Below are 10,408 nucleotides of genomic sequence, written 5' to 3'. Positions count from 1 at the left end.
TTGTACTATGTTTCTCTTAAGATAAGGACAATTGCTGCTCAAAACAAAAGTGCGTATCACACGTTGATGGGCAGGTTTGCAATCATTTTAATGCGTTTATTACAAGCCCTGTAGTAAAACTTAGAAGATCTTTTTATGTTAGAAATCTTTACTACTAAATTGAAGACTTTAGTTAAGTACTTTAATTTCTCTGGAACTAAGTTTAAACATTTATAAAATCAGGTAATACAAAATAGAACTAGACTGATTTAATGAATCCTGGTTTAGGAGAAGCAATAAAAGGGGATTGAGGGCAGACAGCCACTTACTAGACACTTACAAACAGGAGGACTTCGAATACTTCTCTCTCAAAGTCTTATAGTCTTAGTTTCTTCATCTGAGAAATGGGTATGATGCACTACTTGCTGGGAGGGTGAATGGGTTAATCAGACATTGCACTTGGTTCAATGCAGGGCACAGTAAGAATCCCCCAGCGAATGTCGCTGTTTTTATCCTACCTCGAAACTATTTGAATCTTTTTAAATCAATTCTTTGTTTGTATGAATGGATGCTGCATGTATGTATGCCTCTCACATCACTGACATCAGGAAGCAGATAACTGGAAAATTGCAATATATTGGGGGCATAAACATGGAATGGATTCACTTTTTGGTTCCTAAATTCATCACCTTTTTTTTTTTTTTTTTTTGAGATGGAGTCTGGCTCTGGCACCAGGCTGGAGTGCAGTGGCACGATCTCGGCCCACTGCAATGTCTACCTCCCGGGTTCAAGCAATTCTCTTGCTCAGCCTCCCGAGTAGCTGGGACTACAGGCACGTGCCACCACATCCAGCTAATATTTGTATTTTTAGTACAGACGGGGTTTCACCATGTTGGCCAGGCTGATCTCAAATTCCTGACATCAAATGATCCACCTGCCTCGGCCTTCCAAAGTGCTGAGATTACAGGTATGAGCCACAGTGCCTGGCCCCTAATCATCACTTTCAGTGGTGCTATGTCTAATCCCTTTTTCTGTCCAACAACATCTAGGGCAGCTGGTAGAAATTTGCCATTTTCAAAAAAAGTAGGTCTGCATAGTTTAAATCTCATTCTAGTTCATAGCTTCTCTCTTCCACTCCACCCTTTCCTGGGCTCCCTCAATGTGTTGAGCAGGGAGGAGGGGAAGGGGAAGGGACCAGCACCTCTCAGCTGCCTGCTCACATCTGCAGTCCTTTCATGGTGTTGATGCTGTGACACAGCCTTACGCTGTTGGCTTGTAGGTGCTTCCACATAGCAGGCACCCAAGGTCTGGTGGCATGCTGTGGGTCTTTGGAGGCCCTGTGGGGTTTCCTGGCTCTATAGTTCAGTAACCTGGAAAATTTGGTTCTCTGGATGGGCTTCCTGTAGCCCCTCAGCTTCTGCCTTGTAGCTGTACTTGTAAGGTTGTTTAGGCTGACTGATGGCACCATGGATGCCATGGCGACCTCTATGACCTGCATGGACACTCCAAATTAGTTCCTGGAAAGTATGAAGTAACTGGAAAACCACAAAAGGAGAAGGAATGACCAACCCCTGTGGCGTGTGATTAACTTTAAGACATTCTTCTATTGTTCCTTAATCCTGCCTTAACTGATAAGGCAACTGGACTTTGTAACCAACCTTGGTCAACCTTGTGACTTCAGACCCTACGACCCCCTCCCAGCTTGAACTTCTATAACATCCCACTGCCTACTCCAAACCTATAAAACCAACTTTTATCCCACCACCCTCTGCTGACTTTCTCTTCAGACTCAGCCCGCCTGCACCCCGGGGGATTAAACAGCCATGCTGTTCACACAAAATCTGTTTGGGGGGGGTCTCTTCATTCAGAGCATGTGTTTTAACACTACCCTTCCAAACTGTTTTAACATGGCTCTATCTCTTTAGTATCTACTGATTTGTCTCTAGGCTTATGTATAGTTTTCCTGGCATTTTGAGATGTGTTATAAGAAGGCATACATCTCAAAAGTGGTATGTGTTTTTGTTTTGAACAGTACTTGCCATTATCTTACAATCACAGTACAAGTTTGCCCTTAGATGCTTATAACCCAAGCAAATCATTCTCATAATGTTCCTTACCTTTTCCATTTCTGGGTCACTCTTGCATTGGTCATCATTCCCATACTTTTCTGGGTTCCCTCACTTGGCCTGAAGTCTTGTCCCCTGTGGACCCCTGCTCGAGTGCATTTTCTGTCTTTTCAGCTGCATTGTGAATGCCTCTAGATAAGGAATGGGCATGCCACTGCTCCACAGGCTAGCACCCATTGCACCCTGTCACTGTCTGTGGGTCATAGGATCCCTTCCACAAATCCAGCAAAGACTGTAAGTGCCTCCCTACCTGTGCAAGGCACTGGTGGTGGCGTTCAAGAACTTGCCACTCACCTAGATGAGGCGGGCAGAAAAAACTGAGGAGAGCTGGTGACACCTTCCGCTCTTGCACTGAGGGATCCCGTCTTCCATGATTCCTCTTCCCCCAGTCTGATGTTAGGAGGGAAAGAGGATAAAGAACAGGGGCTAGTAATGTAAAAGTCAAGACTTGTGAGACTCTGTATCTACAAAAAAAAATTTTTTTTAATATTTTTTTAATGCTAAGTTAAGACTTAGCATTCATATGACAAGGGTTTCCTACTCTGAGATGTTCAAGCAGCCCCCCCATAACTGGCTGTGGTCACTTCTAAGACATGCACTTTTTGATTTTACTTCACTGCGATTTCTTACCCGGCTGTTGGCTGATTGTCTCAGTTGGTTATCTGCTGCTATTAAGACCAAGGCTTTCCATCCCATTTCCATAGAGATCAAGCCCAAGTGATCTCTATCCTCCATGGTGTCAATGTTCCGCCTCCTGGCTTGGCTCTGATGACTGGCCGGCCCTACCACCTCTGCCTCACTACTGGCCATGATTAATTTTTCTGATATAACTATCCAGTCTTTTATTTTCTCTGTTGATATATTTTTAAAAGTATGCAAGAGATTAAAAATGTGATATTCCCTTTTACCAGAGTCTTAAAGAATCTGTCATTCCTAAAAGTTTCATAGCTGGACATAGTGGCTCACACCTATAATCCTAGCACTTTGGGACCTGAGGTGGGAGGATAGCTTGAATCAGAGTTTAAAACCAGTGTAGTCAACATAGTGTGACCCCTGTCTCTACAAAAAATAAAAATTAGCTGAGCATAGTGGTATACACCTGTATTCTCAGCTACTTGGGAGGCTGTGGAGGAGCTCATTGCTTGAGCTCAGCTGTTTGAGGCTGCAGTGAGCTATGTTTGTACCACTGGCTACCAGAGCGAGACTCTGTATCTACAAAAAAATTTTTTTTTTTAAATCAGCTGAGTGTATGCATAATCCCAGCTATGCAGGAGGCTGAGATGGAGGATCACTTGAGTCCAGGAGTTTGAGTTTACAGTGAGCTATCACTGTACCTCTGGACTCCAACCTAGGTGACAGAGTGAAACTCTATCTCAAATGAAAAGAAAAACAAGGATGGTTTGTTTTGTTTATCTATAAGGGGCATTTTCATTTAAAACTTGTTAAAGCATTCCTGCTCTAATAGGAATAACTCATTTGTTCGTCCCATTGTGGATCTATGTTAAACGCATTTTAGAACAATGATGTATCCTTTCATTTTAGGGAGTATTTAGCACATCCATAAAATTTTTAACTTAAAAATAATTACAAGTCTGGTGCAGTGACTCACACCTGTGATACCAACACTTTGGGAGGCTGACACAGGAGGGTTGCTTGAACCCAGGAGTTTGAGACTAACCTGGGCAATACCATGTCTCTACAAAAAAATAACCACCTGGTGCATGCCTGTAGTCCCAGCAGCTCAGGAAGATAAAGCAGGAGGATATTTGAGCCCAGGAGTGTGAGGCTGCAGTGAGCTATCATGGTGCCACTGCACTCCCACCTGGGTAACAGCAAGAACTCATTTCTTGAAAAAAATAAATAAGCAATTACAGCCTAACTTACATAAAGCACACAAATTTTAACTGTTTAGCTTAATGAAATTTACATATGCAACCATCTATATGCTAGTAAGTACATATATTTGAAGTATGTTTTCTTTGTACATACAACTGTCCATTTATTATGTCTGTTTTCATTTCATTTTTAAAGAAATTATAACTTTTTTAAAAAGTTCATATTTCTATCAGAACAATGAGTGGGAGTAAGGAGAATGAATATTGACTGAGTGCTACTCTGTGTCAGGTACCTATCATGCTCCTCAGAGAGATTATCTGATTTAATATTTAGACAAACATGATAAGAGCCACTCATGTTATCCTTGTAATAAAGATAAGGAAATTGGGTTTCAAGGTGGCTAAATAATTTCTTTTCGGTTATACTGTTAGAATTCAATACTAGGTCTCTTTGGTACCAAAATTTCATTCTTTCTGTTAGACAATTACAACAAAGCCATGATATACTCTCTTGCTTTGGGTGGCTCTGAAAGCAGAGCCTGAGATATGTTATTTGAAAAGTGATCACAGAGGCTGGGTGTGGTGGCTCATGCCTGTATTCCTAGTACTTTGGGAGGCCAAGGCAGGCAGACCACTGGAGGTCAGGAGTTTGAGAGCAACCTGATCAACATGGTGAAACCCCATCTCAACTAAAAATACAAACTATTTGCTGGGCATGGTGGCAGGTTCCTGTAATCCCAGCTAGTGAGGAGGCTGAAGCAGGAGGATCGCTTGAACCTGGGAGGTGGAGGTTTCAGTGAGCTGAGATTGTGCCACTGCACTCCAGCCTAAGCAACAGGGCAAGACTCCGTCTCAAAAAAAAAAAAAAAAAAAATCAGAAAAGTGATTCCAGAGAAGAGGAGCAGGGAGCAAGGGATGTGAGACAGGGAAGGAGGGAAAGCCCATATGAGGATGAGTTATTGGTTTGGCCACAGCTACAGACAACTTCTCTTCTATCTCACTGGAACCTTCTGAGCAGCCTTATGAATTGTGTCTCAAAATGCATGCCCAGAAGACAAAAGAAGGAACAATCTAGCCATTAACTCCTGTCATCTATTGGCCAAAGGTGGTCCCATAACTTCAACCCCCCTCTTACTTCTGGGTTATAATGTGAGTGCCAAGCAGGTTCCCGTAGGTATACTGCACTTTGACATGAGAGAGAACCTGGGACAGAAACTTTTATGAAGGTTCTAACACACTGTTATTCAGCAATACAAACTCTTTAAAAGCCCAGGTGACAAAGTGTGAAAGAGGTATGGGGTGGGGGCACCCGTAAGACCCTATGAGATGACACTCACGTGAAGCTGGACACAGACTACATGGAGCTCAGAACTGCAGCAGTGGCTGCACTTGGAGGTGGGGCTGAGAGGATGTGAAGTGGTGCATGAGAGGCATCAAGTACACATGCCAAGAATGCCTTAGTAATGTATACCCAGATTGGGAAACAGTTTTCTAGTAACACACCTCTTCTTCTTGCAGAGATTTCAACCTGAACCTAGGCCTATTCTTCTGCTGGAGTTTATGTTCAGCCAACAGGAATGTTTGGCAAATTAATGGGGCAGACTTGAGAAAATCTATTTGTATGTATCCATATGCATGAGTTCTTTGCTCTTTTCCTGAAGGAAGGGAAAACCAAGTTTTATGTACAAAAGTCTAGAAAGAGCTGTGGGAGAAATGGAAGGGCCAGATGGTAGCTATCCCATGACAAAGTCTGAACTCAGTGGAAGAAAAGGCTCAGGCAGAAAGAGTAGGATCTGTTTTATGGAGGTTCTAACACACTGCTATTCAGCAGGACAAACTCTTTAAAAGCCCAGGTGACAAAGTGTGATAAAGTAGGGGAACTGGGCATTCTTCCCACTTCTTCATGGTTCTGCAGAAGATCAAATGTTTATAATGCAATAAACACAGTTTGGGTGCTTCCATGGATGCTGTTCCATGTGGTCTGATTACCCTGTATATTTAGACACTAAGGAAGTTTTTATAAGGATGTTAGCAGCTGTCATAATTGGGGATTGGCCAGTGGGGGGTGGAGTGGGACTCAGAGATTGAACTAGCTTTCAGAGATGGTGCAGGGGTGGTCCAACCAGCAGAAATAGGAAAAAGTCTTGGCAAGTAGGTGGAGCTCAGGTCCAGTTGCAGGTAGCTCTTGTACAGATAGCTGCCATTCAATGAAAGAGTGGAGACCCAGCCATAGGAACTTGGTAAGGGGATTATATCAGGAGAGAAGAAAATAATATTCTAGGTCTGGAAGAAATAGCATACAGAATTGGAGTCAATATGTAGCTCAGAAGGCATGGAGGGGGGAGCCAAATATAATCTAAAACAGATGTAATTATAAGGCAACTAGGGCAGAATCCAGTTACTAAAAATAACCAGCCTTGAAACTGACTGGCTTAAGGTTTTATTCAATTCCTTTGCCAGGGATATGTCTGAAAGGCAGAGACTGGCTTCTAGCTAAACAGGCAAGTGAGCAGTAGGGGCACGAGTCAAACACATCTCCACAGGTGCTTATCAATAAGCTAGCTCCATGCATCTGAATTTACTGACAAGGGAGCAGGGCCCAAATGATTACAGCCTGTTTGCTACGGGCCTTCTAAGAGAAGACTTTAGTTGTTTTGTTTTTTGTTTTTGTTTTTTTCCTCTCTAGCATGCTTTCTCTTCTGCTGCTGCTAACGGAACTACTATTTTATGGGAGATCCCCCACTTCCCAGAGAAGCTGGCATGTGATCTAAGTTCAGTCAATCAGAGAAATTCATTTCTTTGGCATGAGGATAGGCAGAAAACCCTAGAAAAGCCAATCAGATTCTTCCTTGAGATTTGGAGTTTAAATGCAGAGAGAGAGAGAGAGAGAGAAAGAACGGCTCTTTTTTCAGTATTGGATCACAAGCTTGTAAAGATGATATAGACCAGAGGTGATTTCTGTCACTTTTCCTGGATACCTGAGGAAAGCCATCCATAGTGAGAGAGAGTGAATCCAACATTAAGAGAGAATAAAAAATGAAGAGAAATGAGAGATGAATGGAGAGAGACCAAGTCCTGAGGACATTACTCGGACCCTGAACCCAGCCATGGCTAAAGCCAAAGCTATACTGCTCTTTCGTGAGCCAATATAGTCTGCTTCACTTAAGCTGGCCTCAAGCCAACTTCAGTTGGGTTTTGCAACTTGCAATGTAAGGAAATTAGACAAATTCATTTGCTTATTTACAGCTTAGTAGCAGTAAATATCTGTTGCCTCCATCCACAGCTAGTCTGAAATTTAGAGTTGGTACTGACAATAGTCACTAATCCTGGCCTCCATTGCTCTTCACAAAGACACACTGGCCACTGCATTGAGCAGACAGCCACTGCTCTCCACCTGGCAGAAGCCTCAGTGATATTAGATCTAAGTCTTGGCCCAGCACTGCTTTTGACATATTCTTGTTCTTTGGAGTTCACCCTTTTCTCTTTCAGATGGTCTTTTCAGATCGTGGATAAAATCTTCAGCCTTTTCACTTTGTATCAAACTTACAACTGAAATCTTGACCTTTCTTCTGAAACTGGATGCCTGTTTTAAATTTCTGTTTGAGAATTCCATGATCAGCTCACACTCAACAAGTCTGAAACAGAACTCAGCAGTGTCCTGGTGCAGGCGATGGTACCAGCATTGTGCCTGTCATCTGTTCTAAAGGAGCTCAGGACATGCTGCCCCAAAATAAGCCACTTTGGCAGATGGATGACTTTGAGAAACAGCAGATGCAGGTAGGGCTTTCCGACCATCCCTCCCCTCCACATTTTTTTTTTTAAACCGTAAAAGAGAGGGGAACATTTCTTGTCACCAGAGAATGGCAATCAATGCTGAAATGGATCTGGACAAACAAAGTTACAAAAATAACCCTTATTTTCCTCTAGTTCTTTCTAATATATATCTTGGTCATTTCCTCACAATTTACTGTCTCTGGCCAAAACCCTTTTGTCTTGGCATTTCTTCACTAATTGATAGTTTATTTGTCTAAAAGGCCCAAAAGCACTAGGCGTGGTGTCTCACAGCTGTTATCCCAGCACTTTGGGAGGCAGAGGTGGGAGGTTTGCTTGAGTCCAGGAGATTGAGGCTGCAGTGAGCTTTGTTCATACCACTGCACTCTAGGCTGGGCAAACAAAGCAAGAAGCTTTCTATCTGGTCATTTTTTCAGGCCTTCATTCTCTTGTGGAGGTCCATATTTATATATAAAAATTATAATAAAACTTGTATGCTTTTCTCCTGTCAATCTATTGTATGTCAGTTTAATTCTTAGGCTCAGATGGAAGAGGCCCTAAATGGGAAGAGGAGACCTTTTCTTTCCTCCCCAACAGCTCCTTCAGCCCCCCAATGATTTACACCACCTTTATTTTCCTCATCCTCCTGTGTGCTAAATCGTGAAGCTCACTCAATTTCTTTCATGTCTGCATGAGCCTGGAGCTGCATGTGGTGCTAAAAGTGGGTAGAAAACTGGACAGGATCTGATCCCTGACTCGAAGAATTTGCATTCTAGTAGAGAAACAATGAAATCAGAATGTGCTCTGTGCTACAGCAGGGGCAGCTGCAGAAGGACTAAGGGGCCTAACACAAGATAGGGGTCATGCCAGCTGTGGGAGATCAGGGAAGAGTCATGAAGAATTTCAATGGCCTATGAAGGCAAAAGGACATTATGAATATAAAAAAGGGGGCCGAGAGAACAATTGATTGAAGTGCACTTGGAATGAGGATGGTATGGTTTGGATATGTTCCCACCCAAATTTTATTTTGAATTGTAGCTCTCATAATTCCCATGTGTCATGGGAGGGACCTGGTGGGAGGCAATTGAATCACGGGGGCGGGTCTTTCCCATGCTGTTCTCATGATAGTGAATAAGTTTCATGAGATCTGATGGTTTTATAAAGGGGAGTTTCCTTGCATACTCTTGCCTGCCACCCCGTAATATGTGCCTTTTGCCTTCCACCATGATTGTGAGGCCTCCCCAGCTACGTGGAACTGTGACTCTGTTAAACTTCTTTTTCTTTATAAATTACCCAGTCTCAGGTATGTCTTTATCAGCAGTGTGAAAATGAACTAATACAGAGGACTTCTGTTTGCTGGTTCATGGTGATGGCTGGGGAAAGAGCTGGGAGATGGTGATGGGTAGGTTGGGATCGACACTGTGGATTGATCATGTAAAAGTCATTCACAGCCCTTTTTTTTTCTTGTTTGCCCATATTACAGAGTTTCAGAAAACTAAAACATTAGCTTCTCCAGCTTTCCCTGCAGCTATGCATGACTGAGTTCTAGCCAAAGAGAGTAAAAAGGATACAATGGGTGGAAATCATGGGAAAGCAGTTAAGTGGACAGGATGTGCTAGCATGCTCACCTCCTTCTCCTTCCTACTTGGGAATGTACAAGAATACTGGTGAATACAGCTGCCATCCTGGCATTATGAGACCCTCAGGAATCAGGATATGTTTGTAGAATGGTAGAGGAGAAAGACAGAAAGAACCTGGTTCCTTGATGACATCATCTGGCTGTTATAAAGTCCTGAACATTTTCCCACACTCCTTGCACATGACAGACAAAAATCCCTATATGAGAAGTCACTGTTAATCAGGTTTTCTGTTGCTTGCAGAACTGAATGCCATTCTAAAGAAAAGAAAGTTTATACTATAAGGTCTTCTTACATGAAGGTGAGAGGATGCCATTATCAGAAAATTCTCCTCTTGCTGTTCACTGACTACACCCTACAAAGGCCAGTTTATTGGAGAACCTCTTTATGGAAGTTCTGTCTCTTGTCCCGACACCCTTAATTCTTACTGTTTGTTGAGCAATTATCAAGTTTGGGTTAGAGACAGATATTGTTACTGATTCCTCAGGGACTTACATTATCCATCCCCAATAGGACTGTGTCTTGCATGTAGTGACCATGTCCTATACTTTCTCTCTCAAAGTGCCCAGGCTGGAGAGAATCACATAGTGAGTCAGTGCTTATGCACTGGAGTCTTGGGTTTGAACTCTGAGGCCATCACCAAATATTCATAGATCTTAGACAAGTTTTGTAACCTCTCTAGGCCTCAATTTCCTCATCTGGGGAGCAGAGACTGGTAATAGAATTTGCAAATTCTATTCATTATTGTGAATAATTCATTATTGTGAGACTCAAATGAATATTTCCATGAATCCCTTAGTGTCATTTTAGTTGTCATTATATATATGGTAGATGGTCTGCATCAATGACCTCCTATACCCTGTGTTTTCAACGTGACTTTGCAACTCTTTCCATCATGAGGTCCACTCCATTTCCCTACTCTTCAAACTGAGCTAGTCTCATGACATTCTTTGGCTAAAAGAATGTGGCAGAAGTGACACTGTATGAGCTCCAAATCTAGGCCTCAAGAGGCCTTGTACATTTACAGCCCCTCTCTAGGGACCCCTGACTTTTCTATAAG

At 42.6% G+C, this 10,408-nt stretch overlaps 1 long non-coding RNA gene across 2 annotated transcripts in view; it reads left to right on the top strand.

Moving 5' to 3' along the window:
* Positions 1–10,408, top strand: part of LOC103795360 (uncharacterized) — a 273,323-nt gene that overhangs the window by 186,119 nt on the left and 76,796 nt on the right. The window lies entirely within an intron of this gene.

The sequence above is a fragment of the Callithrix jacchus genome, chromosome 9 (genome assembly GCF_049354715.1).
Source record: "Callithrix jacchus isolate 240 chromosome 9, calJac240_pri, whole genome shotgun sequence".
In the NCBI taxonomy this organism is placed as follows: Eukaryota; Metazoa; Chordata; class Mammalia; order Primates; family Cebidae; genus Callithrix; species Callithrix jacchus.
Note: the sequence above shows the minus strand (reverse complement) of the source record. Positions and strands in the feature narration are given on the sequence as shown.